This window comes from Rhea pennata, chromosome 5 (assembly GCF_028389875.1).
Source record: "Rhea pennata isolate bPtePen1 chromosome 5, bPtePen1.pri, whole genome shotgun sequence".
NCBI classification, from domain to species: Eukaryota; Metazoa; Chordata; class Aves; order Rheiformes; family Rheidae; genus Rhea; species Rhea pennata.
In genome coordinates this window covers 66,390,808-66,411,848 of record NC_084667.1, presented here as the reverse complement: position 1 = coordinate 66,411,848, position 21,041 = coordinate 66,390,808, and the positions used below count along the sequence as shown (strand labels likewise).

At 45.7% G+C, this 21,041-nt stretch overlaps 1 long non-coding RNA gene across 1 annotated transcript; it reads right to left on the bottom strand.

The window, feature by feature from the left end:
- Nucleotides 1-19,679: 19,679 nt before the first annotated feature.
- LOC134141326 (uncharacterized) lies at nt 19,680-20,806 on the bottom strand. The gene is made up of 2 exons (XR_009958590.1): nt 20,704-20,806; nt 19,680-20,199 (listed from the first exon to the last, which is right to left on the bottom strand). It is a non-coding gene; the product is annotated as an uncharacterized LOC134141326 (long non-coding RNA).
- Between the last annotated feature and the right edge of the window lie 235 nt (nt 20,807-21,041).

Below are 21,041 nucleotides of genomic sequence, written 5' to 3'. Positions count from 1 at the left end.
ACTTTGGGACATGGGACCCCCCAGATCTATACATGAAGCTCCTCGAATGCAGCACCTCCCAGAAATATCTTCCTTTTCTACACGCTTTTACACACTCCAGAGCTCATCTTTTCCTAGAATAGGCACCTTTTGCCTTTCAGTATTCCTGAAGGGCAAAGAGCACAAGATACCTCACTAGAGTGTGCTTTCCTAATGGATACTGTGAGAGCTGGTAACTGAACATCATCCCACTAAAATGTTTATGTCTTTGGGTCTTCACACGCTTTTGCAATTGTGCTTTCTGGAAAGCCAGTCCACCACCACAAGCTCTCCAACATGCAACTCCTAGAAGTTTATTTTGGCTGCCCAGCCAAATGTGGAGATAGTCTTTAATTAGAAGTGTTGCCTCTGCATCAGTGCAAAGCAATAACAACAACAACAACAGTGGAGCTTGTCTGAAGCATGTGCTCTCCTCACATGGCTATGGTGAATTAAGCAAAAATAGCAAACTCAGTCTGCAACCAGCAAATATATTCCACTTCCTTAAATGTTTATATCATACAGTAGCCTGACTATGAAGTATTGGTAAGAGCATGCATCTTAACAAGTTCTGGTGATACTCACGTTAATTTGAATTTAGACCTGGAGAGAGTGCCTCAGATGTTCCCCTCTCCATCTTTCCAGATTGCTGTGATAACAACTAAAAAAAAAAAAAAGAAAGAAAAAAAAAAAAGCAGACTCTGTAGCTAATGCCTGCCATCATTTGATTTTGGAAAGATATGCAAGACATTTTATCCAGAGAACCCCAAGTGCTGAAGAATTCCCAGTATGGGTAGTCCTCACTAACTGCAACATACAGTAGTTATTTAGAGCTGATTTATTCAAAGACCTTTATCCTTTGAAATATTCGGAAAAAAAATCAGTGTACTGACATAAAACATTTCTACTAAAACAAATTTTCTGTCTAATTTTATTCTTAAAGCTTCCGACCTTCCTGTAACGTACACAGAAATGCACAATGCAGTTTTCTAAGGTACCTGTCTATGTGCGTCCAGGAGTCACAGACACCACCCAACAGAATGCATGGTAGCACACTATCCCATCGCAAATATGCCACATTTCTTATGGAAAGAATAATATTTAAATGTTTTACGACGTTCTTGTTCAATCTACTATTATACATGCATGTAAGCCTCATGTAAAAAGTCCTTGAATTTTTGGAGCCAAAGAGTAGCACACCCCAATATCAGAAGAAAAAAACATTTAACTGGAGCCCTCCTGAAACTTTTTTAGAAACAACTTTTCCTTATAAAATGGCAATGTGATTTTAAGGTCAAAGGTTCTCAAGGCCTACCAGATCTAGAAAAAATGGCTCCATCAAATGGGGGTCTCCAGTTCAAAGCCTGGGGGACCAGGTCTGCTCTGAAGAGCGATGAAGCTATCGGTTTCCTCCTCTGTGCCAAAAGCTGTCAATACCCCCAGGCCAGAGCACATCGCCACACACCAGGCAGAAACGAAAACTAAGAGTGAAAACAAAACGGTCAAGGCCCCGAGGGCTCCGGCTGGAGCACCAGAGGGTCAACAGAGGCCAGGACATGCCTGGGCAATACATTTCTCTCCACCTGCAAGAATTAGTCCAATCAAATGAAAAAAAAAAAAAAAAACCTTCATGTGCATTTACTGCTACTTGCTTATAACTTTCTAGAAACCAAAGTGAGCCCGGTCCCCCACAAGTGACCGTGTCGGGTTACAAGCGGTAACTTCTATCTCAGCCTGGAAACCGCTGTGGAAATGTTGAAGCGCCGTATCTCCACCAGGAATTTCCCCTCTGGTAGTTAGCTCGGCTAACATGCGTTGAGAGCTGTGTCTGAAACACCTGACTACATCTGATTCTTCCCAGAAAAGCTCTGTGCGAGTAGAACAAACAATTTTCTTCCTAATAAAAGCAAGGCTTTCGAGACTGGCGGAGCCAACAAGTTAATCAAGTTTCCTACTAAACAGGAATTTGTGGGACTGTGGCAAGAGCAGCAGATCTGTATTTTGGCTAGAGAAAGAGCAGAGATGAATAATTAACTACTGTTGGGTTTTTTTTTTTGTTGTTTATTTGACAGGAAAAATACCCTGCAAATATGCCTGTTTGGGCAATGCACTGTTTGATAAGACAGGCAATAAAACGAGAGCAAGCTACAGTGGCTTCAGAAAAGGGAAGGGTAAAACACCACAAGCATGAGAACTACTCATAACTAAATCACAGTCCCACGATTACTGCTCCTTATGATTGCTGCCGTGATAGTGGTTATTGCTGTTAATGAGAACGGCAGCAATATTTGTCCTGCAGCAGCGTTTGGCATTTCTGTCCTGGAACAGAAGCCCACCGTGCTACCTGCTGCTCTAACGTGGAACAGAACAAATAGCCCCTGCCCCCAAGGAAGGTTTTTGTAATATAACATAGCCTTTTGCAGGAACTTATGAAGGAGGATAAACCCACCGCTTGCTCCATTCTCTTATGCGTAAGTCAGCTTTCAGTTTTAGGGACTTGCATGTTTTCCTGTTGTCTGCTGGCAATTAGTCCAGTGCATCTCACAGTGGTGGCAATAGACCAAATCAAGAGGAACAAAACAAAACAAAAAAAAATACAGAAAAAAAAAATACAATCGTGTAATTTCTGCAGAACATATGACCCCATTTTGCTCCTAGCTACTACGTAGTACTATGGGACATGTGATTTTAAGGGAAAATAAGCCCAACTAGTCATTGAGATATATACAAAATGCATGATTCATCATAATTATTACACTGGAATTACTTGACAAAAAGACAGAAGCTGCTGATTTCCAGGTACCTCAAGGAAGGTCACAGATAGAGATAAATTTTAAAGTCATTGTGAATGTGTGAATTTGCAGCTGCAGATTAACAGGTCTGTGAAAAGAAATGGAGAAAAACAAACTTATTGTCATTAGATTCAAAACACTGGAAAAAGTTGAGCATCTACCAGTTGAAAAAGGATGGAAGTCACCAAATCACAAACTGAGATCACTGCATAGGTCAATGACCAGCACTCATGTGTCCTTATGGGCACAGCCCCCTTTATAGCCTTGATCCTTTAAATCAATCAACTCCCAAGGCAGAAGGGACAACAGAGAAAACATATAGATCACATGCTAAGTATGATTCTTCAAATCTTTGTGATTTATCCTTACTCAGAAAAAGCAGTCTGATTGGATCCTCCATAGGCTGAGCAACTTGAAAGTGTAAGTATTTGTTGGATCAAAATATGCATTACTTAAAAAGCATGAAATGCCTAGATATTGAAGGCAATAAATCTTTCTCTGTAAAATATATGCATATATAATTTATATGATAAGCTTTATACTGAGATTTTTAGCTTGGCTTCCAAGAGACATGTGTACAATCATGTTCCCTAAGAGTCTGTCTGTCTGTCCCCTCTCAGTCCCAAAGAAAATAACTTCAGAGTCCATTAGCCAATTTCAACCAATTTTGGCAGAAGAATAGAGGTCTTGAGGGTATTAGGTTCCCATATGTTTTGTGATAATAGGTGGCCAGGTAGGAATGGCAGACTCATTAGCGCATGCCTTGAAGGAATGGCATCAGCACAGACACAGGCTCAGAGAATCCAGAAGGACCTCATGATGGACATGGAACAGCAACAACTTCAGTCAAAATTCAGTCTAACGAGGCACTGGCAAATCAAAGCACAAGACAAAAAGCAAACTTTGCTGTGTTGATGTCCTGCTCGTGAAACCACGTCTCTCCTTCTCTCTTAGTCCTGAAGGCAGCTACCTTGCCTTTAGAGCACCTTCACATCACCGTGGCAGCTAGCAGTTCTCCACTTAGTGCTTTTGTGTCTTTTCATTTAATGGGAGCCCCACTGCATTTTTATGCCTTAACTCTCTGCTCGTAACTGTCAGGCTATCTCCTAACATATGGAAACAATTCATTTTCTTTGTCATCGTTTGGATCTGAAACTAGGGTATTCTGAAATGTAACTATACATGAATTTCCCTGAACTAATTACATAATATTTATCCTATTTTCTTTAAAGTAATACTTGCTAGCTAAGAAATGAAGAACTGCATTGCTTATAATAAACTCTGCATGCTACATTGTAATCTAAACTGTACAGTTATATATGGTGAAGAACTAAAAGGTTTGAGTTATTCCCCTTGGCAAACATTTTTTTAAGGATTGCTTAAATAAGCAGTACAGAAACCAGATGTCATTTGGTAAGAGTATCTGAATGACCAAAAATTTGCTGTCTGGGTATTTTTTTTTTACTTTATAAAAACATGAGAAATTCTTTGGATTTATATCATATTTAGCAGCTGTGAAACAGTGCAAACATCTGTTTGTACCTATAGGGAGCTGACCTGCAGGGTCCTCATCTCTTAATCACCAAGCAACAAGCTAGTTTCATATACATAGTTTATTGTTTTCTTTTCAGCTGCCTCTTGCACTTCAAAGTTTTTACTCTCATGTTCTATTATCGCGGCAAGAGGGACAGTCCATTCATTATAAGCTCAGATCAGTGCAACAACTGATCAAAAATGCCATAAAGCACCACAGACCCAGAAGTGCCTTCAAACACAGCCATGACCAACTTTCAGTATGTCATAAAAAATTGTTGCTTCTTATTTTTTTTCTAGAATTTAAGACTTAAGGATCAGAAGAAAAGAAGCTGAAAAGAAGCAAAAGTCTTTTGTTATAGTCAATCCTGCTGTGCAAAGAGGCCCTGACAAGAGAACTCCATGAGGACTCATCCACTCTAGTTTTCCAGGCTTCTGTACTTGCCGCTTATGGTAAGATTTTTTTTTTTTTTTTTTTTTTTTACATCCACACAGCATCCCAGCGACTAGAAAAGTAGGCAAATAAAGCAATTTTGTTGAGCGTAGCTTGCTTTGAAATAAACTTTGAAATTGGTCTGAAGCACTCTGTTCATGGGTAGTCCTATGGAGACAGCATTTAGAAGCAGCTTCTGTTCCCCAACGACAGGAGAAGATCCAAATGGTCCTGCTCGCATGTCCTCTGTCCATCCAGGCTCTTCGATTAGAGATAATTCCCCTCCAAAGAGGTTCACCTGTTAGATATATCACATCTCCAGTCAAGACTTTTACTGTAATACAGGGGGAAAAAAAGAAAATTGCTCAAGAAGAGCATTTTGGCTTGCTCTTCACAGTGTTACACACACACAGGCACACCATCCTTTAGTGCTTCAGCCAGGAGCAAAATTTTTCAGCCTCTGTGATAATCTCTCCCCTTTTTTCCCTAATGTAATATTGACCTTGGGACCTCAATTTTTATGCACTGAGAGAAAGGTGCAAACAGCATGAAAGAAAAGATTTGTGGGCTTTGGACATGAGAGTGGAATCAGCACTCTTAAATATACTGTGAGAGCTTAAACTATATTCTGAACTAAGTTTGAAAACAAATGGGAAACACTGTATGATTCCATCCCATTACAGTACAAATAAATCATTTCTGGAAATCTAAAACAAATGGCCCAAGCTGAGCTCTATGGATGATCCAAATGCAAAAAAGCTGCTAATTCTAAAAGGCAGATACAAGTAACCAATTAAATAAGAATGCTGAAAAAAATAAGGCACATAACTTGTTTCGCAGGAAGATGTTAATGCCGTAGAAGTGGGTCTTCCAATCACCTTTTTTGGTATTCCTAAGCAAACATTCTTTTTTGCTTACGTTAATATGGAATGTATTATGACAACGTTCTTATGGATAACCATGCCTTTTGTCTATCAGTACTTGCAGATACATTCAAAACAGCTGCAAATATTTTTTAAATTATGTAAAAGTCCCAAACACTTTGAAAAGAATATTAATATCCCTTTAAAACAGCAGTGTATTATATTAAATTAAGGTTAGGAATTTAGAGAACAAAAAAATATGTTGTTAGCATTAACGTTTTCACTGCTCTCAAATGCAGTGATCTTAGATAAGGCTTAGAATTATTTTGCTTAAATTTGAAAGAGTTATGATGTTTGCACATTTAGACGACAACGCAGATAATCACACATATAGATTACAAGGAAAGGCTTGTGTGCACAAAGCTCAGCTGTTTTTTTTTTTTTTTTTTTTTTTTCCAAACTATCTGGGGAGGAAAAAATAGATGAAAATGCCTCTCCCTACATCTCTTGCCTCCTTTCTATCTGCAGACCATCATAGCTGCAACCTCACTCCTAGTGCACACAAAGAAGTTATTTCTCTCAGTGTTGCTTCCTCAGTCTTTGCGCAGCCCTAACAAATAATACCTTGGAGGGATTTTCATAAGCGATCCATCAGGGGAGGTAGCAGTAATTCTAACCAACCTCTCCACCATCTTGTTGCAATAGCCTTCTCACTTCTGTGACGAGGAGGCTGGGGCACATGGGGAAGCTAGGGGGCATGAGTAGCCCTCTGGGCCCCCTCCTCAGACTTTGGGGAGGTGAGAAAGTTACCTAAACTTCGACCTTGCCCAAAGCTCACTGCAGAGCTACCAAGGGGCAGTGCCAAACGTCGCTGGTGCTGAGGAGCGGTCTGCCTCCAAGCTCAGGCACGATTCCTTGCAAGTCTCGGCCAAGCAGAAACCTGCAGATGCAAAAGGGATTTCAACTTGGGAAAGTGCTTCCTGGCTTTCAGGCCAGTCACTGCTTTCACTTTTAAGAGACGCCCAATGTGCAACTCAGTGGTAGCATAAGCTCTGCAAGCTAATTCTTTCCTTCCTTTCTTTTGGCCGTTTCTTTTGCCACGGTGCGTGTAACGTCCGTTCACTTGGTCCAGTGCATGTGGATGTCCTATCACCGCTCTCCTCATATCGATAAACAGCTTCACAAGTAACCAGGAGGATGGGAAGAGAAGGAAGGAATAAAGCTGGTTCCCATGTGCTAACTGCTTTGCTGGGGACTTGTGGACTACTATAACTTCTCATTTTTTGCCAGGATTAAACAGCTAATAAATACAGACTTTGTGTCCCATAAATAACACTATGTTTGTCAGCTCACTCAAAGAATAATCAATAGTGTGTAAGACATTCCAGTACAATAAAATAAGCTCCGAGTTTACTTTTCGCAGTTGTTCTGATGAAATCTCTGCTTCATTTTGCCCCTACTAAAAATATAAGTTATACTCTCCCAACCCACCTCCACTGACTTAGCTGCAGGCAGCTGGGTGCCTTCAAAACTTTTGGATATCAGACTTAGGCCTGTCAGCCCCTGGGGTGTCTCTGAAAATTGTGCTCATTGAGTGCAGTTCCCACATGCGTGGAGGCTCTTGCCACAGGGTTGATGAAGGTACAAGCTGCAGTCACAAACTGCCTCCAGCCCTTGGCTGTCTCCTGGTGGTAAGTCACCGCCAGGACTTTGTCTTGTAGGAGCAGCACCGCTTTCAGATATGACCCTCTTGGCACTGTCAGCTCCTGCCAGAGACATGATCTGTCTGCCCGGGCCATGGAGTTACAAAAGCTGGCCCATGTTATTTCTTAATTATCTGGAGCATGTTATCTCTTAACTATCAGATAATTTTTTAATGCTTAAAACGACCAAATGTCGCTATGGGTTGGTGTTACTCTGGGAAAGGCTGGCGACTGGGGAGCTGGTACTGCCCAGTATCTTATCCTGAGAGCACGGAGCATTATTGGGAAAGTGTCTCAGGTCCATCTGCCATCTCTGGATGTCCTGTTTCAGAGCAGCTCAGAAGGTCACTGTGCACCACCCCAAACTCAGCATGCTTCTTCTAAATCAGTAGCACCTTTACGCCCTTCCTCACAGCTCTCTGCACCTCGCTCATCTTTTCTCCTTGACTTCTGAGTTTAGTCCCAAAACATTTTCAAGGAGCAATAAAAGACCTCATTCCTCGGGAGACAAAACCATTTACCTATATTAAAAGCTTAGTCGCCTCATTTTCCACACATCTAAATTTTAGTCAGAACCCCCCATTTTGCTCCACCTACTGCCTTGCAGGAACCAACAGAGGTTGAATGCTCTCTCACACCCTCTCCATAAACTACCTTTATAAGGCTCTAACCTCTCTCTCAATAGCCCCATCGGAGGACTTGCCTTGTCTCTCTGTGGCTCGGTGGTGGAAAGGTCTCTGCAGTGGACCCAAGCTGCAGTGGTTTTGGTGGAGCTGAACTTCTTTACCACCGGACAGGGAATCTTATATTCAGTTCTACAAATGAGCAAAGGAAGATTTAGTTTTAGTTTCCATTTTTTAACTACTCAAATATTTCACTACTTCTGATCTGCTTGCTTAGATAGAAGCAAAGCATCATATTCAATGCATTAGTTTGTTGCTTTTCATCTCTACCTTCTACCTCTTGGGTGGCACTTATCAAATCTGCTTTCACACCTGTATCTAATTTAAAGGTTATAGTCCATCCATTAACCCCCCACTTATACCACCCAAGAGGCAGAGCAGGAATATTAATTTAGTGGTATCTGGAACTCTGTCCTAAAAGTTAAATATTAAAGAAAAACATACTATTTGTAAATCAATAGAAAAAGCTTATAAACAGGGCTGCTAATTATATATCTCAGCCCAGAGGCACCATTTTTGGAGACCACAAACTCCTGTCCTGTGTTTCCCTCTAGCCGACCTTCTTCACATGTGTATAAAACCAGTCCATTAAGCTCAGCACTCTAGCATCAGGATGTTCTTTTGTGCTGCGCTCCCAGAGACCCCAGTAAGACCACTCTGGTCTTTCTCCCCCATCTGAATTATTTGCTCTTCTCTGGACATGCCACTTACAGTCCCCCTCCTCATCTAGGCACATTGTTCCCACGCCCAGCACAGAGTGCTGAGCTCTTCTCCCACCCCCACCAGTAACAACCAGTCCGCAGGCTCCTCTAGGGAGCCCAGCTGCAGGCAAGGTAGATCCACACCCCGCAGGATGCTAAGGCCTGATAGGACCCATTGCTGGCACCCAGCACACAGCCCACTGGAGAGAAGAGGTGGTCTACTGGGAGGACCTGAGGTTCGCTGTGTTTGCACATGGACAGAGCCCTGCTCTCTGTGCACATGGTTACCTGGCAATTCCAGCAGACACTTCTGGGATTATAATTCCATTACCAGCTCAGCTATCAGTGCTCACAACTGACAACTGCCTACAAAACTCCAGGAGAAACAAAATCTCTTGAAGCCCCTGCTCACAATGCTCCAACTCAGAGCTTGGCAGCTTCCTCCCTAAATTAAGTGATTAAAGCAGTGCTAACGAGATATTCATTACCTGCACCTTTTTACTTAAAATAAATATGCAGGGCTCTGCATTACAGGTGCATGTAAAATTGCTTAAATAGACAGCTTTGAAGCACAGTAAAAAAAAAAAAAAATCTGGCAAAATGTTCCCCAAATACTTGAAAATATAACTGAATAAATAACTCCTTTTTGGACTGAAATCTGCAGACCTTAGCAGATGTGTCCAAGCTAAACGAAATATCCAGGGAACTGGATCTCCTTTCTGATGAGAAATAATGAAGAGCACTGCACTGGCAAGGAGACAGGCTGGAGGAACCTACCGATCTTTTCCAATTCTGACTTCCGTGATAGCTAGGAGTTATCCTTAGGCATTGGCTTGATCCATCAATGAAGTTATTTATTGCAAACCCAGGCCCAAGGGCTGCCAAGCCTACATCCATACTGAACTGGAAGCATTCAAATAAACTCAATGAGTGAATAGGATTATTGGGTACTTACAGTCAAGCACGTGCCCATGTCTTTGCAGGAGTGGAAGCACTGTAAAGATGACTGTATATGGGGAGGGAGGAAAAATCCTCTTAGGAAAAAGTGGCTTTGGAAAAATATGGGGGGTCGTTTTTTCCAAGTTTCTTCCGATGTTTTAAAAATACAACCACAGAGGTGTCAGATTAAATTATTAGGCAAAATACTAAGGCACATAAAGAAATCACATTCCACAAACCTGCACAGAAGTGCAAAATGGATATTTTTCAAAATTTTTTTTAACACCAGGCTGTAACAGTACCTGCCATTGTATTTGCAAGGCAGGGTGTAAAATCTGCTTAGAGGATTTCTAGCTGCAGCGCTCTACTTTGCAGTCCTTTCTATTCCTGGGCTCTGCTGCTCCAACAGTGAAGTCCACAGCAAAACCCTTTTCATCAACAGCAATGGGAGCAGGAGCAGGCCTTGAGTTTGTAAATATTAACTTATTTCAAATGTCAGATTATTTACTCTCCGCTCCTATAACCACCCAGGCCAAATGGATGGGATCCAAGTTTGTTAACAATAGCTCTTGGCTAGGACAAGCTGTAGCAAAGGTTAAATCCTGTTTGCCTGACTCCGGCATGGAGCCCCACTGACTCGAGCGGCACGGGCAGCTTCGGGAGGGTAACGGGTGCTGGTGGCCAGGCCACATGCCACAGGGGGCTCCTGGGGGGACTTGCCCCTGTCCTGCAAAATGTTGGGCCCTCAGGGCATCCGCGATCTCCAGAAGAGCCCAGAGGTACCGGGGGGCTCAGTGCCAGGATGCAACCGATGCCTCCTGGCAGGACCAGTCATAGTACAGTGGCTTGGTCCTGGGGCTGAACTGCTGCCAGTCGGTGTTTGCTGCTGTGTGGACATATGTGTCTGCATGTGAGCGTGCATGTGTGATGCATTGGAGGTGGAAAAGTATGATATATAAACATGAACAAACTAGGCTCTTGTTTGTCAAGATAATGTTAATAAGATAAGTATATTTCGTTGCTATACACAGGAAAACTAAAAATGTGGCCATTGTCTTACAAAGGACCTTTCTGCATGGCATCTGTTTTGCATTCAGTGTGAGCTGCCACATACCCATCTCTGAAGGCCAGGGATAGCCCACAGCATCCGCACGGGAGGTTATTGCACTGGTACATGAATGCACAAGGGCCCTGCTGCATACTCGACCATCTGTAAAAAATCTCTCTCTGTCTGTCCCGCCATGGGATTTTTGTTTCAAGCTGTAACTTGTCGCATAACATCTGGATTGTTCTGTGTTACCTCCACTGCATTATATGGCCATTGCAAGGCCCTGTAAGGAAGGAAAACCAAAGAAAGATTTTCAGGGGGTCTATAAAGATCTAGGAGGGATGGACCTCCCTGCCCCCAAAATAGGAGCCATCCATCCCTGTTTGAGAGGTCTGGACTTGCTGGTCCAGACCGTGTTGCCTCCTTGCTGGCCTCACGTGCAACGGGCAGAGACAAGCAGCCACCAAGTGACTAAGAATCTCCAAATGTGCACCAGGAAACAAGTACTGGGTGGCAAGGATGCGGAGAACCATCCTGAAACACCCTTGGCATGGAAGAGGGAGCTGCTTGCTCTGGAAAAAGAGTGACTCCCTGCAGCAAGGTAGGACAGCAGAACAGTGTGTAGGAGCAAACGTTGATACCGACCCTGTGTGCCTTTCCCAGTCTGTGCAGCATCCTCCTTATCCTCTGGGATAAGAGGAATTCTGCCCTGCCCCACCAACACTGCTGTGACAAAACATGCTGAGCCATAAGGGCATGCAGTGTGCTTTGCCCGACGTGACCTGCACAGATGGCTTAGAAGGAAATGCTTGCAACAGAAAGCCAAGTGGCGCACAGTGCTGTTTAGCAGGGAGCGCTCATGTCCAGAAACATTCCTCCGTTGATTAGAAAGGTTGACCGAGTGCCAGGGGTGGGTCAGTGATCTCCTTCCTCCAGGCTTCAGCCATTCCCGCCACTACTTGAATCACACCTCACAGAGACACTCGGGTCGGGCACGGGAAGTTCGCAGCAGCAAACTTGCCCGGCGGGGAAGGGGGAAGAGAGAGGGGATGCAGGGGAAGTTCACTAAGGTTCAGCCTGAGCCAGGTCTGGAACAGCGAAGGCCTGATAAAAAGAGAGGATTTGCAATGGAAATGACCCTCAGGGACTCCACACCTCTTCTCCATCCAGGGCAGCTGCAAGGTGCTGCTCAAAGGGAGAACAAAGAGACAAGCTTTGCTCTGGTGAACTCAGCCTACACTAGTTTGAAAACTAATAAATACCTCCTGCTACACCTCGACTTGATCAAAAGTGAAGAATCAAGGTCAGAGCATGCCGTTTCTTACTCACCTCTTCTAGTACCTCTGCTGTACATCACCATGCTGGTCTCGGAGGGGTTTGCTTTGATGCACACACTGTGCACGCTGCAACGCAGGAAAGCCTAAACATATCTCTCCAGGCAGCCAGGGCCACGCCATATCATTTTTGTCCCTGAAGCCAAGAAAGAGAAGATTACACATTTTAGCAGGGAGAAAACCAAGGCGAAAAGAACAAGGGGAGCGTTACTCAAATTATCTCTGCAGCAAGCGGTGGGACCAGAGTCCAATGAACAAAGAGAACAGATGACCAGATGGGACAGATCAAGCCGACCACAAAGCCTCCATCCAATATTTTTTGACAACTGCCCGAGTCATATGTTCATGAGGATTTTGGAATTACTGAGAAGGGCGTGTGGTCTCAGAGTGAGCCTGACCGCCCTCAGAGCTGTGTGGCTGCAGGATCATTCGGACGCCCCAGATGTTAGCTGGAGTGCCTGTGGTGTGAGACCCAAATCACAGCCTCGTGCTCTGAAAAAAAAAAAAAAAAAAGGAGCTGATAGATCATTTAGCTCACCACCTTGCCCAATCAGACCTTCTCATACTTTTCATGGTGTTTGGTCCATCACTAATGAGCCATGGTCTAGGGGGAGTTCTTAGGTCATTTATTTTGCATCAGGGTTTATGCTAGCTGTTCATATCTGCTGGGAGAGGTAGCAAGACTATGGTTAATTAGGAAAACAGATAACGCAAAATAAAGGCAAGTACAGACAGAGCATGTTTGCATGAAGAAAAGGAACAACCTAGTCTGTCAGTTGTACCGTGAACTTTCGCATCCATGAAGGGCAGAAACAGCACATCCCAAATGGACCATCATGCTCTTTGTGCAACATCTTCATAAGAAAACACACTTTGCTCATTTATTTTGTCAGCTGCTCTCTTGATTATTTAGTACATTCCACAGCGTGCGAGGAAATATGACGGAAGGCGTTCTGTGAAAATAAGGGTGACAGTTTTCAAGAGTGAGTAGTAATGGCGGGTGCCACAGTAGAGATACGTGTGGACACCCAGCAGTCCCGAAAAAACATAGCCCCTCCTGGAAACATGCAGTTAATTCCCATTAACGAGTGGGGAGTTGCACCTCAGCTAGGCAGAGCTGGCCTCCTGCGGGGTGTTGCTGCAAGTGGTGATTTCAAGCTCCTCTTCAGCAGGGCCCAAGACTCAACCAACTTCAACTACAGCTAGTAGCTTTGGCCACTTAAAAGTGGAATGGGAAGAATTTAGCCCAATACTATTATTTCATTTTTCACCCAATAATATCTGTTTTAGCCTAGTATTGCTCTCCTTTCCCTTCTTTTGGTTACAAAATGTTGCCTGATCTTTAATCTTTATCTAGTAACAAGTCAAAATGTCTCCTTAACCAGGAGTGCTACTGAGTGAAACACTAAGCAGGGCTTTAGGAGACCTGGCACTTATTCACTCCTTTGTTTCTGGCCTTCCATGAAGAAATTCCGTCTTGTTTCCTTAAGGAGATAGACTCAAAAGTTGCCAGTATTACTGTCCTAATTTCACCAACTGCAACCAGACACAAAAGGGTCATTCAAGGAAGCCAGGTCTAAAGCATGGATTGCAACTCAAATTTTCCCTTTTTTCCAAATAGTTTTCTCTCAGTCTGCTCTTTCTGGCCCTACACTAGCTGTGCACATGAAGGAAGGTGTGAGGGGAGTTGCAGACACACAGTTCTGGGTCCTGGTATCTGTAGAGCACACCTGCCTTGCGTGGGGGCAGCAGGTATGCCCTCTGACAAGCAATCCCACATCAGATCTGCTCATCCCACCAGCTGGTCCAGAGCTAGGAAGTTGCCCTAGTGAAGCACAAATTCCAGATGGGCATCTAGCATCTCCTGGCGGTTTGCTCCCCAGGGCTCAGACTCACAATTACCTCCAGGAGCCAAAAAGCAACACATGTGGGCAGAGGTATAATCCTGTCTGCCCACAAAAGCTCATCCTCAAGCTGTTGGGTCTTTTGCCAACAGCAGAGCAACAGATTAATAGGAAACCTACCCCTACTCAGCAGCTGAAAATCGGAGCCCCCCCCCCCCAAGACCCTTCTATCTCTTCTTCCTCTACCACCTAGAAGCCCATAGAGATCCCACACCATTCCCTAGTCCCTTGGGTGGTCGAAATTTTACATACCCCTCCAAGAGCCCTGGACTCCTTCTCTATCAGCAGATCCTGCCTGTGCTCTGCACCTTGCTGTAGCTCCCAAAATACTTGCACGGAGAATACATCGCATATTGTTTCTCCTCCTGACAGGGCGGGGAGTTGCAGGGCAATGTCGCCTGAATTTATGATGTCCTACATACCGATGTTACACTGTGGTGGGCCCGATAGCTCTGTGAAGACACGTGAAGTCCTCAGCATTTAGCAGCCCTCCAGTGTCACGGTAACTTCAGCCCCTTGGTGACTTATGTGGTGCAGCAGAAAAAAGGGAAAACCCAATTTGCGGTGTGCAAGCAGGAGCTTTCACGCTGGGCTCTCCCACCCGAACCGCTGCAAAGGGCTCGGGCGCAGCGCGATAGCAGCAGGACCTGCAGGGAGGCAGCTCCCAGCACAATCCTGCCCGCTCTTCTCCCTCGCTGCCCCACGGGCTGGAGGCAGCTGGAAGCGGCAACCAGGTTAGCAAATGCCACCCGAGCCCACTCCCCGCCGACAAATGTAAACAGGGCTGTCGTGCCCTGCAAGTGCTGCGAGCCTTTGATCAAAGCCATCTGCGCGGCCGGCCAGGTCCGGCTGCTCCGCGCTGGCTGCCCCACGCGCTCCCGGCGCACCCCATTCCTCAGCGTTTTGGAAACTTTGGGGGGGGGGGGGTGATGAGCACAGACATAGCTCAGCACTGGTAAAGCCAGGGAGGCAGGTTAGCCTGTTCCCGTCTGCTCCCAGATGACTCCTTTCCCCTAGGGAAATGATCTAGGTTAAAAAAAAAATAACAACTGGGGGAGCGAAGGGATTTTCCCGGGGCTGGATCGCGCCGGGGTCTGGTCCACAACGCAGCCTGTAGAGAGCTTCATTGCCCAGCGAGGGCTGGCGGGATGGGGAGGGGGCACCGCACCCCAGCTTACATCCGTCTGCACTTTCGTACCCGTGAATTCAGCTGTCGCCTGGTACGGTGCTGCTCAGCCGCATTGCTTTGGCCGCGGGCCGCCAAGAGCGAAGCCGAGCAGAACCCCCAGAGCTTCCCTCCTGCCCACCCAGGGGTGCGAGGCATGCGCTGGACCTGAATTTCACAAGTAATCATTTTCAGATTGTATTTCCTGGCTTTTCTCATCTTGTCTTCCCTACAACATTATCAGGACCTTTTTTTGCCCCAGCTGGGGCAGCTGCATACAGCTCTGCTCTACCTTGTATGATTCCTGCAGGCCGATAGGAGCAAAAGAAAAAAGCGCCCAAGGCTGGAAAACACCAATATTTTCTGCAGAAACCCTTCTGAAAGTGGCAATAACTCAAAGAAGTGGTTAGGAGTTTAGAAGAGCTCGGAAAAAATTACCTCCTTTTAGTAACTGTTAATTATATGACTAATTAAATAGCGAGGAGGCTGAAACACTCTCCTAGTCATAACCTGTGTGCTTACCGGCTGGTCCTTGCGTGACAGAGAAAACAGGGAATGAATCCTGTTTGGCCTTCATGGCAGGAAGTGGCTACTAAACCAACTCTAACTTCTAATTTATTTATCTGGAAAGCTGTAAGGAACTGTTTTAAAATTGACCAACATCTCTGCTACTTAAAGAAAAAAAGAAACAAAACACCAGCCATTCAGTAAAACGTATTTGGAACAGCTCAGGTTTTAGGAAAGAGATATAAAAGGCCACTGTGTTTATGTTTTTCAGCAGTGGTATGCTGGCTTCTTTTTTTAAGTGACGACGAAGAAAAAAACATTATGTTAAATCTCTTATCTTCACACAAAGTGGTTACGGCTATCATAAAACACACACATTGTGTCATTTCCAAACACAAATGGGCTGGTTGTCAAACATTCTCCAGATTACCTCTTCTCTCGCTCTCATTTTTTTTTAATTTCAATAATTTTGTGGACATTAATAAAGTTTAGCGTATTAAAGCGAGGTGCTCTGCTTCTCCGGTCAGGTCTTAATGAGGTCCTTCTGGAGAAGTGCAGAGAAAAGTGCAGCTCCTGCAAAGTTCCCCACACCACGTGAGGGTACCTGGTTTGACCTGCCCCAACGCAACATCACGGCCATGGCGCTGCAGAAATGATGGCACATACAACGTGCTTGGTGCCACGATTCAAATAGCTGGGGCCGATGCAAGACAACTGATGAAGCACCTCTACTTGGCTGCAGGCTGCCTGTGGGACTTTTCCAACTTGGGTCAGTAAAACAGGCCAACAAACGTTCTTCTACCAGGGATCTTCTCCACTCTACTGGACTAGACTGTAAACGCTTCAGGCCAGGGTCCTCAGGAAATGGTCGAGTTTTACACAGTCCTGGGACAATCTGAGAAGGAGAATTCGCATGAACTCCCCGTGCTTTCATCTGCCCAGCTGCCATAACCAGGCTTGCAGGCTGGCTGCTTTCCATCCACCTGGGAAGGACCTGCCGTTCAAGGGTAGGGCATAACACACTGAGCCAATTCCAGTTAGAGAGTATTAGATGGGCCGAACACCAGAGAAGCCCTGCCAAAAATAAGCTCTAAATGTAACAAATACGTGGAGGGGGGGAGTGGAAAACAAACAGCGCCTGTGAAGGTGTGCTGTGTCTCCGTAGGTTACTTGGAAGAGAGGGCAACGCAGCTGCAGGCTGACTTGATCTGCTGCATATGCCACAATTCAAGAACAAAGTACTCCGAGCGCAGCCGGAGAGATGTTTTGGCGAGGCTAAGTCCTTCTGACAGGCGCTCTTAATGACGCCGGTGCCATCGGATACCTGCTGGCCACCTGACGAAAGGGAGGGACACACCATTTCCACAGAGCACCTAGCGCTTTGCCTTGGCACCGCCGCCATGGAAGAAAGCAGACGTTGGAGAGCAGAGGTTCACCTCCTGGTAAGCAAGGTCCCTGCCAAGAGGGCCAGTGTCGGACACGCAGCACTCTTCCAGCAAGTTTCCCTTGGAGAGATCATGCGCTCCAGAGACCTTGTCCATCCCGGATTCCTTCCCGGAGGAGCCGGAGAGCTGTTTGACTTTGAGGTTTCTGTGGTCTCTGGAGAGTTGTTCTTGCCCAAGGCGCGTGCTGTCGTCCCCTGTTGGTTTTTCCTCCCACATCCTGCCAAGCCGGACAAAGTAAATAGCAGAACGACTCAAACAACACCAAGATGTTTGATCTGAAGGATCATGTTGTACCTGTTGAAGCTACAGGTGGATTTTCCAGCCATCCCTTGCAGTGGTTTCCACCTCCTCCCCTTTCCCTCTCCCGCTTGTTACCTTTTAAGGCTCAGCAGCTCAAGGCGGCTGGGAAAAGGCCTTGGCAAGGGGCCGTGACAATGGGTATTGTTGAAAGGGGAAGTGTCGGAAGGGAAAGCAGCAACGCCATTACACGGGGCCCGTCGCGCTCGCCGCAGCGCGCGCCAACAGCAGCAGGTGCAGAGATGGGCTGTGTGGGGAAACCACAAAAATGGGGGGCCGATGAGGATGGATGAGTAGGGTCAAGATTGGAGAAAACAGGCTGTGCAGGGAGCTGCTTGCAGCCTGCATGAATATAATGAGCGGGGGAACGGGGTGAGAGCCACGGAGGGAGAATGGCCAAGTGTGGACAGCATGCATGTGCAGGTCTTTTTCGCCTGGCCATCCTGGACTGTGCTGGCCTTCATCTTCCAATCAGCACCAGGCAAACCTCTGATTAGAGGTGGGCAAAGCGCTAATGCATTAAGGAAGCCACAAATATTGGGCTCATAGCTTTTATTTTGAAGAAACCTGTCCGGAGTTGGCCAGATGAGAACATCCTGGACCAGGAATAGAGACCAGAGAAAGCCAGACACAGTTGCCAAACAGAGCTGGCCAGAGCATGTCCTGAGCAGTAGTGCCTGGTGGGCCTGCACACCCCGCCACAGACCACTGACACCTGCACCTCCCACCCTGGGAAGGACCATGGGAGAGAGCAGCCTAGGGTTGCGATCATGGGCATCGAGGACTCAAATCCAAGGCAGAGCAGGATCTGCATTTACACCACCATCTAACCAGCGTCCTGACTGCATCTTCAGGGTTGGGCTTAGCCACTGGGACACCTTAGGGATTCAAATGGAAACTGTGAAACCACATTTTGGTAGGGGAGAGGTACCTCTTCTCGCAGTGACGGGAGCTCAGAGGACACCGGTGCTGACCCTGAAGTCTGGACCCACCAGCCACTCGGCCCCCAGCAGCTGGGAGCTGGATGCTGCCGGGCTCAGCACGCCCCAGGCAAACTGCTGCCCCTCCGTTTCTCCTCCTGCCACGACTGTTTGTGCCGCCGCTCTTCCAAACCCCTCGATAAACACAAGACATTGAGCACCGGGGGCAGAAGGAGTAAATGAGTAATAGACGCTTGGATGTTGGACCTATAAAAGCTTTAAAATAACGTGGAGTCTAGAGCCGAGGGATTTCACTTCAAAACTGAATGCACAGTTTCAGGGGAACTTCAGAAAGTGATCATTACCCCTAGTGCACTGACACCGATGGGTTTAGCGAGCTCGTACCCCCAGCGTGCTGGAAACGGCCCTGGCCGGAGCCCGTGAGACACCCGCTCGGTGCGGGCACCAGCCCACGGCTCACGGCCCGGTGCCTTCCCCGCGTGCCAGCAGGCAAACAAATGCCCCAAACAAAACAAAACACCGATAAAACTTTCTCAAGGCAAAAAAGTAAGGACCTTTCAGCAGCTATAACTAATCTATTTCCACTGTCACGCTGTATTACTTCAGAGACAAAGTGCGACTTTTTTTTTTTTTTTTTTTTTTTTTGCTGTTAATTAACGTTTGTTCACACACAAAATGCAGAACTCGATGCCAACCGGACATACCTAGATAGAGCCTAATATTAGATTTCACAAAGGCATTCATCCTGTCTGAACAAATATCCTCCATACAATATTAACCTTAAAATCTGTGCACAGTCTACGCTAACAGATGTTCGTTCTCCTCGGCAGCGTTTCCCAGGGCGAAGCAAGCGCTCGACATCCATGACCGTACCCACACTCCGATGAGCCAGGGACACAGGCATTGACAGGAAAACACACTGCTATTTTAGGAGGCTCTACATAAAGCTCGGTTTTGAATTTAAAACCAGATCAGTCATCATTAGTCTGTACCGGAGACTTCATATAAGGTTTCTTCCTTCGGCTTTATTGTAATGCAAAGTTACTCACTTTTTGTTACAGCCAGAGACAAAGTCTGGCTTTTAATAGCTGAGAAAATTTGCTGGCAAATGATATATAATGTTGATTAACTAATAATACAGTTCAGGTCTGGTCGAACATGCAAGCAGCTGAAATAGGAAAGCAAGTTTTTTAACAATTTGTTATACACAGTAGCAAGAAAAACAGGAAGTAGGTGTTTATTAGCAGTTTCCAAATATACCAGCCAAAATAAAACTCCCCATGCAGTCTGAGGTATTCAAAATACAGCAACGACCAGAATTCCTAAGATTATAAAAGGGTAATTAATCACAAACAGTGTTCACAGACCAGTGATTTGGAAACTTCCTTTTTATTGAAGATCTGGATCAAGAGCAAACTTCAAAGCAAAACTAATTGATCTGAGATTCATTGCGTCTGGTCGATAAACCAAAAAAATAAAATATCATTCTACGAAGCCAGTTCTACGGTTTGCATTCATTATGCCCTGACAGCACATAAAGCACATTAAAAAGCCATTTTTCAACAAATGCTGTAGTGCTGACCTATTTCAACATAAAAGCTATTCATACACGGTAGACTGTTGCTTCCTCATAATCAGTGTATTGCACCCAAAAGCCAGCCGTGTTATTCCAGGCTTGTTTCTCAGGAATGTGAGCATATCTTGGAGACTGATTCATAAAAGGAAGAGAGCAGCCCACTTCTGGGACAGGCTCACATGCTTTCTTCAGGAGCAAAATTTCCGAATTTTGTTTGGACTTAAGAAAGCTGTTAACTCTACTGGAGCCGGATGGGCAACTTGCAATGAACAGCTCAGCCACCAAAGTAACCTTTTTTCTCCTCTTTCTGAAATTGCCTGAAAACAAAGAGTGATTTTTTTTTTAACCTATTTGTTTGCTAAAGGTTGTATGCAAGCAAATTCCAGCCAGGGGATGACCCATGTGCTGGCTGCCAGCCTGCTGCACAAGATTTGTGGTTTAACCTATGTAATTTGTCATCTCAGTTTTCTTCCACTGGAGGATCCACCATCCCCAAGACACGCTCATGAAATCACAAATCACAGCCCACCTTGGGCTTACTGAGCCCGTCCTTTCCAAGGATATTTGCTCCACGTTTCCCCCTTTCCATCCCAGATGCACGCTCCCGGCCTCGGCACCAGTGGGGACCAGGGAAGTCAACAGCAACATCCCAGTGGGATCCTACCGGCATCTTTCAGGGCCAAACCCAAGGCGCTGAGGCAGGGTGGGAAGGAAGGCTCAGGGAAAACTCTGGGCTCTTTGCAGGTTAATTTTCGTGGCTCGCTGGCATGGAGGGGTGTGGATTTTGGCAGAAACACAGAGCAATTTTCTGTTGTTTTCACCTGGCACAAGTCATCCCAGGCTGGATGTAAGATGGTCACTTGCACCTGCCAGAGCTTTTCGAGGTAGTCCATGCCTCGCTCCTTCTCCTCTTATTTGTTTTTTTGCAAAGCCTGAGGAGATGCAGACAAAAAGGTGGTAAAGTTATGCCCCCTCCAGCCCCCAGGTTGTGCAAGCAGGGCGATGCAGCCGGAGGACGTGAAGGGCACCTGCTAGCTCCTGCTGCAGAGTTGCACCTCGTGAGAGGTGGAAATTGCCCCATATCGAGAGAAGAAATTCATGTCTCGGCTACCCGCTCGGTGTGGAATTAGCCCTGGCTGTTCCTTCGCGGGAGCAGGGC